Here is a 9,122-nt window from a genome sequence, read left to right as displayed (position 1 = left end):
AATTATGCACATAGTACTGAGCGATCACTTTGCTCTGGTAGAAATGTTAAAGAAAAGCCACTCTCGGGATGGGATGTTAGTATAAGGTCGAGCATGTCACAGCACTGTTCGTTTCATCGCGTCGAGGTAGATATTAGCTGCGTCAAACTAAAGGTCACGCATGTGTTAGGAAAATTACTTTCGAGGTTATTCTTAGACATCCTTATGGCTGATGGGGACCATGTTATAGCAGGTATGTTAAAGTTACCTAAGAGGAGTACATGAATATGACTGAATGATGTCCGAAGAGATCGCAGTGTCTCTCGAAGCGAATAGTGAAGAAGGCATTTGCGTCAGGGGTTCAATTGCGTACACCGATAATAATTTCTAGAAATCAGGAACTGGACAAAACAAATAAATTTTAATGGTGCTTCTGCGAAGAACCTCGGTCTCTCAGGCACATACTACGGGTTTGCACATAGGCACCATTATATCCTCCAAACCTTTATCAAACCAACGAGCTTTGGGAGAGAGCCTTGACAGCTCCGACCTCAAGAATCAGCAACGACTGATTGCAAAGGCTCGAGGCGGCCCGAGCTCAAGGCATTCTGCCATGACGACGCCAAGCCTGTGGCGTGTTTCGCGACCAAGCCTTGGGGTGGCGCCACGATCGAAACGACGACAGCGCACCGCCGGCAGCGGTAATCGAAACGCCAGCTAAGCCTTTATTATGTAAACTTTATTTGAAACGTATCAAACCAGCACGTACAGAAAAAAATATTTCTATTTGAAATTATAAATTTTTCGAAGCAAATTCAGCTTAAACGCTGAAAATGTTTATAACGTGACTTCTCGAATGGTTAACTGCGAGAGAGCAGGCATTCTGGACCAGAAGTCGAAAAGTCGCGACAGAATTCGCCCTTGTGAAAGCTACGTGTTTCAGCTCAAACAGGAAGCACTGGCTCAAATCAAGTTGCAGTTTATGAATGTTGTGAACGAAGTGACGTGACATCTTCAGCTACAAAAGTGGAGGGACTTTAGCAACATACCAGCGTGCGACGGCATTATGCGGTCGTATGTGTTTCTTCATTCAGCGGCGAACAGCTTGTGTTCACCAGAAATGTGTGGCTAGACTGTACGTAGTATCTTTTTTGCACATTAACAACTATGCATGTTACGCACCAGTATATCTTTGAAACGCTATTCGGAGGCTTTTTATTTCATGTAAACATCCATGATGTTATAATAAAGCTGTTTATTGGGAGCAAGTTAGTGTGATTAGCGTGGTGATTTCTCTCGGCCTATGCAGCAGTGCCAACCTTCAAAGGTAAGGAAGAGTACGTATAAGCGAATATATATCAAAGGTAAATAAGGTTATATATATATATATATATATATATATATATATATATATATATAGTGGGATATACCTGGCCAAAGCATGCGGGCAGCGCAAAAGCAATAGCAGAAGCAGACGACGCCGGTGTCGGTCGTCTGCTGTGCGGTATTCCTGACAAGCGTCATTGCGCTTTCGATACGCATGTAACTTTCTAAGCAGCTGGAAATTATTCAGACGTAGCCTGTCATTTTTAAATTTAGATTGTAAGGGAATAATGTTCAAAACATTATTTATTATTAGTAAGTAAACATTTTTCTGGTATCACTGCAACTGCCGTTAGAATTCAGGCAGCGCTAGCATCGCCTGCGAAAATCGGCCCCATTGGCTCTATGGGAATGTCACGGGCTTCACGACGCCTTTACAAAGCTTCATTTATGTAGGAACACATTCTCTCTCTCTCTCTTAGCCATAGGTTTCTAGCTATTATGAAGATATTTATTCCGGAAAAGTGTCACTCTTGAAGGCATTGCCAGGGAGGGTTCCGGGCAGTCTCAGCAAATCACAGTGCGATGGAGGGGCCTCGCTAATAGAGAGAGTGAATGGGAGGTGGCACATGGTCGATTTCCCAAGCGCGGAAGACGGTGGCACGCTTCGGAAAACGTGAGGGGATAGTGGCATTGATGGGGGATGTGAAACCCCTCGTACATCAATCACCACTACAAAAAGGTGCTCGCGGTAAGCGATTCTTTGCAGATTTCATACGCACGTTTTGAAGCGGGCAGGTTTGCCGGTTCCAATATGGCATGACATTGATAGCGTGCGGCGACTTGCAGCCCGCAGAGGGGACCCGCAATATAAAATGAAGATAAACAAGTGTAAAAACTGAAGTGTATGCTGTCAAAACTGCAGCTGTGCATTAACCTCGTTTTAAAGTGCAAATTAGTCGGCATGAGAAAGCCTCGGACAGCTTTATTCAAGCGCAGCACCGGTGGAGCAGGTACTACAGTGCCGCTTCGGGCTTTGTTTTGCTAATTTTGTAACTTTCGACTGGCGGCGGCTTGTTCGTTCTGTTCGCTTGCTTAAAGTGTTACGAGTTTTCGAGTGGAGAACTTCGGATCATTTATGCTAGAGTGGCAGAAAGAACACCGCTTTACTTCGGTGTGGTAATTCCGTTAAATGGTTCAAAGTCTATTGAGATATAATAGGAGATGATATTGCTGGACACCAAATTGCACGATTTGAACACCATGAATATCAGTGAACGTTTCTTATTGTGGCGTTCATGCAGATATTGTTTGTGCCTGTTTCAGAGTGCATACCCCTTCTTTTTTGTCAGCAGCATTTTTTTTTAAATTTTGCCTCAAACTTGGAACGCGAGTGCGGCAGTGGCATCGAGGCTATGGCGTGAGCTGCATGATTCCGTTACCAACTCGATATGCCGTTGCGATACTATGTATTCGTCAGTATGCATGCACTGTATCAAAACATGATCGCGTATATACTACTCCCAGGCTGCGACTACGAACGAAAAATAAGCAAAACCACACGACTATAGCATGAAAGTGGCCTCATCACCGTTCGTTGACCTTCCGAATTGGGAACAAAACTGCTAATAATCCGACATTTAGCTCATGGAAGTGTGTCCACTTCACTATTAGATATGAAGGCAATGCAAATAACACGAACGGCAGGCAGCAGACAAGGGCGATCACCCAAGGTAACGGCAGCCAGCAGCTAAGGCCTCTTTTGCGAAATTATGCCAAAAGCGGGATCTTATGATGCAGATTCAAGGGAAGCCACAATGAAGTAAAACACAATCAGCAGCAGTTCATGAGCATACATTGAAACTTTTCGCGAAACATAACTGGAGTCGGCCTAGTTGTTCTAGTCGCGGAGTTCCTGCAAAAAAATGTTGAATTCCCTAGAAGTGCAGGATCCGTACTTATTGAAAAACTCTGAAGGCCTTGTGAATTGTCTGGCATCAGATAGTACAAGCTGCAGCTGGAGATTCAGCATAGATGTTCAAGATCTTTACTATTCCTTACCGCATGGGCCCCTAATGTGCAGTGTTAAAGATTGCATAACAAATGAGAATGACGAGGTGTCATTCCGCAATACGTGCGGCATGGGCGTTGAATCCTTTCTTGAACGTCTGCATTTTTATTTAGAGAATACACATGTAGGATTCTGCGGTGAAGCGTATATACAGGCAAGGGGTATGTGCATCGGGTCAAAGGTAGCTCCCATTCTAAGTAGCATTTTTTTGGGAAGCATAGACAGAGAGTTGGCCAATGATATAGAAGGTGTAGTAAGTAAGGTATACAGATATGTCGATGACTACTTGATTTTAGGCTGTCCTGTAGACAAGGGTGCTTTCAGGGATAGGGTTGTAGAAGCCTTCAATTCTCTGGGCAAGGGCTTAACATTTACTTCGGAAGTACCGGTAGATAATAAGCTACAGTTTCTTGATGTGAAGTTAAAATTCCTACCGGAACATGTGTGTTGGTCATTCTCACCCCGAGCAGGAAAACCGCTAATGAACTATGCCTCAAACCATTCCAGGCGTGTGAAGAATGGGATAGTCATTTCGTGTTTCCGGTCAGCGTTGTTGAAGTCATGTCACCACACTGTAAAGATTGCATTTTTTGAGCAAGTTGATAGGTTGAGAAAGGCTGGGTACCCGCTCGCTGTGATGCTGGCGTCGTGCGCCAGACTAATGAAAGAACTTAAAAAGGATAAAGGACAATGCACACAGAATCAAAGGCAGTAGGATGTAGCTTCCAAGGTTTCAGTGATTCTGTATGTGCATGGCCTTTCACACAGACTTAAAAAGGTGGCTGGTAGTTATGCAGTAAAAGTGGCATTTTCGGCAAAAAACAAAATAGGTAGTGTGTGTTCTAAGGTTAAAAAGAAGTTCGAAAGTAAGGATGATGTAAAGAAAGAATGTAGTGTTAAACATCCGCGAAAGAACCAATTTGTTGATTGCGCGAAGAACATTGTGTATCAGATTCCTATGACGTGTGGTCATGTTTACGTAGGGCAGACTGCGAGATGCATTAACACGAGGTTAAGGGAGCACTTGTTTAGTCTGAAAGGTCGCCCTAGTACGCATTTGGCAATGCATTGCCAAGAACATGATTGCTCCCCTTGTCTTACTAGCACAGACCTTTTGTATAAGCATAGGAATCAAACCGCTAGGGAAATCGTGGAAGCACACTGGATTGAAAAAAAAAGATGCATCAGCCATCCTTCTGTTTCATTGTTAGATAAAGAAAATTCGCTTCTATCATCACATCTTTAACGCATTTTATTGTAAGTGGTTGTTTTATGCACCTTGCTGTTTTTAGTTTGACCGGGTGGCTTTTCTCCACGTCTTTTTATCACGAGTGTTATATGTAATATTGACGTGACTTGATCGCGTAGATCTGCGGGTATCATATGCGCTATAGGCTTGCTCTGTTGACTAGATCGCGCAGATCTGTGGGTATTTAAGCAGGTAGTTCTTCAAAAAATAAAACCAGTTGTTAGAAAGCGCCCGTCCTTGTGTTGCCCCTATTCTTCGTCCCTGTTTGTTTGCGCACAGAAAGTTTTAAGATGAGTTTTCACGAAAGTTCAACATTTCAAGTAGTTCAAAAATATGAAGGGCACTACATGCTATCTTGATTGTAAAAAAAGCACTATCAGCTTTACCCATATCTAAATGAAACTTGCGATTTCAAGTGTAAGAAATTTAATTCGGCATGACTTATTTCAATGCTCCACCATTAACTGTAAAAAGCCTATCCGCAAATCATGGTGAACATTGAGTTACTTTTGGAAATATTGTTTTCGGGTTAATACATATCATTTACATTTAAAAAATGCTTAAACAAGATACCATAATCACCAGCGGATATTTATTCGGTTTTTACTGAATGGTTTCTGCGCTGCACTACCTCATGTAACTGTCATGACAGCTGTGTCGCTTGCAGTGTTGTCACAGCAGTGCTAAATCAATGCAGTCAGAATCTTTTTCCATTTTTGTTGTTCCGAGTATATTTATATTTTTTCTCAGAACACATGTCTTCACTTGGAGGCCAAATTTGATATTGTTCAATTACTTTTCTTATGATAATGAACCTCTCTCACTGCAGCAACAAGACCTTGGTTGAAGCGATTCATGGCTGTCATTGAATGTTACCTTAAAGTAGTGTAGCCTTAATTTGGCTGCAGAGAGACACAAATCAGAATAAATTTGAAGCAAGAAACAAGGCTAAAAGACGGCGCATTTTGTTTGTTGCGTCGTGAGCAATTAAATTTAAACTGTTTCCTTTACATAAGTCAGTGGAGCTTGCTTATGAGCTGTTAATAGCTAATTTGCCATTATTTTGTTATTAAAATTTAATTTGTGGTTTGCGCTACCTGCATGAGCTGATATATGTTTTCTGAATTTAAGAGGCGGCTAGCAAAGACGCGACGTGAGCTAATACGCTGTCGAACTCTATCAAACCAGTGGCAGACCCACAGTCAAAACTTATGCTTGAGTGTCATTTGCGACTCAAAAGTACATGTGATGCATCTTATAAGCTTACTTACATAGAATTGTTACTGTGTTTCCTGGCCCATATCGAAGTGAGCTGTACTTGAATTTATTGGTAGGGAAGTTCCAGCTTTTTGATTTAGATATATATACAAATATGAAGTCTAGAATGCCAAATTACACTGTTTAAATGCCGTCAACTTCAGGAAAGGGAGGTTTATGTTGTTCTGTTTGTCGGTAAGAAACACGGACTTCTCTTTTGGAATTAACCACATCCAATGTGAATTTGATATCAACACAATGATGACAAGGTTGTTTGTCATTGTTTCTACTGAGAAGAGAGTACTTAACATTTTGAGAGTATACCACAAACATTTTGCCTCTTATTTATATCACGAATGAATAGCTTTAACCTCAGCAACTATGCTGTAGAGCTCACTTACTTGTTCAATAATACATAGATATTATGCATAATACATTATCTTTTAGTGTGACAGATCGAACATGCACGGAGTCTAGTGTGGCTTTGAACCTGAAACGGAAGTCTATTCATGTGACCATTACTTGATGTGGCGGTCTCATAGTACCAGACACAATTGATGCATAGACACACACTATGACCATGCTACAAAAAAGAGAGATCATTCAACCCTCGACAGGATAATAGGCGAGAGAGTCCTCCTGCATTTCAAAAAGAAGCACGCAACTGAAAGGGTCAGTTTGACGCCGTTCAGTGACAAGGTCATCATTTCACCAACTGCCGCACTGAGCGAACTGTCTCGCACTTGATTTGTTCGTGACCCCTCATGAATGCCAACTATGGTTACGGTAGTGCCAATAGTCGCCTGCTTCACACATAAAATAGTGCTGCACTTGGAGTACATCTTAAACTACCTGCACAAAATGTGATGTAATAATTACTTGTTAAGCCCCATGTCACAATTGTGGGGTCGGCAACTACCTAAATGACATACGTGGGGCACATATTTTGTGTCCGTATTCTCTTTACGAATTTCTACAAATGCATTGCCTTATTAAGGCGAAAGCCTTCGACGGCTCATGTACGAAAAGTCCGATTTCCGGCGTTACGCCATCCGAAATTCATAGGGAGTCACGCACTCGACCTCCGGTGAGAGTCGAACCAACTACCTGGGGTTTGCATTAGGTATGGTTAGTAAAGCCACTTGAACCAACGACCTTTGGTGGTAGTCGCACCACCGATCTTTGGTGGGAGCAAAATTCAATGGCTCTATAATTGATGGTGCCAGCATTGATAGCCAAATTCGCGACCTTTGGTTTTAATTAGGGCACACTTAATACCGATAGCATTAATTAAGACGCCAAGGCCGGCGATCTCCGACGTTGAAGAGTCAGGAGTAGCCGGCCCCGATTAGCACAGGATCACAACCGGCGAATCTGGGAGGTCCTCTGCAGTAGGAGCGCAGCTGGATGCAGGCAAGCCACCTCAGCAGCGGGAGAGCTAGCTGAGAGATTGCTGATGAGAGCTTGCTGAGCCGGCACGCCCGCGAGCGAAAGTTCCTGAAAAAAAAAGCCTTATCCCGAGCGCTCAAGGGCAGGCATCACGGATGACGCTATGGCAGATGCGAAGTCCGGGTGGAATGAGCCGTCCGTGTAGATATGGCGATGTCCGTCGATCAGGTCCTTCAGCAGGCACGCAGACGCCTGGTAGAAGGTGCAGAATGGGAGGCGCCTTTTCGTGTGGCTCTACAGCGTGGTGCGGTGATTATGTGTGAGTGGCTGATGGTGCAGGGGAGGTGGTGGAACGGCTAGCGCGGGAGGACGGCCGACTGCCTCCTCGTAGAATTGAGTTATTTTTCGCCACTGTTCAGGAAAGACGCAGCGATAACTCGCGGTTCCATCCTGTGGGCTACATGGGAGCTTTCGGTTCTAAAGTTTCCCATTCAGAAATTTCTTTTTGGCGGTCTTCAGCGCTGCGCAAAAACAACATAGGACCGAGTAAGCTCGCAAGTTTGAAGAAAAGCAGTACGATGCGACCAAAGACAGAGCAACAGATGGTCAATCGCCAAATGATGTCACCGTCGCCGCAAACAATGGGGATATACAATGCGCGTCATTCGATTACGCGCAGACACGACGACACTTTAGTCGAAAAGATTGCAGGGCTGCTAATAGAAATGCGTTGACTTCATGAACTTTCACTTATCTCTTGATAGGCATAAGACGTACATGCGCCGCGGAAATGGAGCTCCAAAGCCCACGACGAAAAGGTTCACCTGGAAACGCAAACGTTCATGCTGGAACTCATTAGCACGTGACACGACCGCCACGTTCGGAGAAAACGCACAGACTGAGTACCAGGTGCGCCAACCTTCAGGCATTCCGAGCCTACAGAGAAAGGCGAAGAGACCAATAAAACGGCGATGTTAAGTCATGTGACGTGCAAATCAGCGCAAAGCGTGTATGCAACAGACAGTAGCGATTCGACTGGTTAAAAGCAGTCACTGCTTTGTCCTACGGCAGCTATTACAGCCGTTGCAGAAGTTGCAGTACTCAGCTTTCTCGACATGTTCGGGAGGCGTAGGAGACGATTGATTCGGTTACGCTATGCGGTAGGTGGTAACGTGCAGCTGTTACTGCGCGCTGCCTACCACTTTGTCACGTTTCCTCCCGATAGACTTGAGCGGTGTCGGTCGATCAATCCAGCTTCTACATTTATTGTCTACCTTGGAAGTTTGATCTTGAATCAGCAGCTTGATGTTGCTCGCTGACATGTCTTTTTGGAAGAGAGTGCGTTAAAGGCCGCCGTGGAAGAGACTTAACATTTGCCCCTCGCACACCCTTGACCGTCATTTCTAAAAGCATCATATCATATAGCGTCGGAAATGCGTTTTTTACATTTCTTTCGCGGACTAGATAGACGCTCACACAGAAAGAAACAAGTAGTCTGGACGAGTGCTTATTGTGTCCGTTATGCAAACACGAATGCGACCTCCAGTATCGACCTCGGCTGCCTCATCGCACTGACTGCGTTTCTTTTTACTTTAACTAAGCTGCAACAACGGACATTGCCCCTCGCAGACCCTTAACCGTCATTTCTAAGTCAGTCAGGCAACAGGTAGCATCGTAAAAGCGTTCTTTTTGTAGCGAAGAAGAAGAACGCTATTGGGGGCCATCCTATCCAGCGCTGCTCTTGGGGATCGCCACTCTTGCAGAGTCCGTGCCCTGCGCTGATGGTCAGCCCAAACGCTGGTGGCTAATAAACACATTTACAAGTGGTGAATGTTACTTCGGCCTACAACGTTA

The sequence above is a fragment of the Dermacentor variabilis genome, chromosome 8 (assembly GCF_050947875.1).
Source record: "Dermacentor variabilis isolate Ectoservices chromosome 8, ASM5094787v1, whole genome shotgun sequence".
Lineage (NCBI taxonomy): Eukaryota > Metazoa > Arthropoda > Arachnida > Ixodida > Ixodidae > Dermacentor > Dermacentor variabilis.
This window is presented reverse-complemented; position numbering follows the sequence as displayed.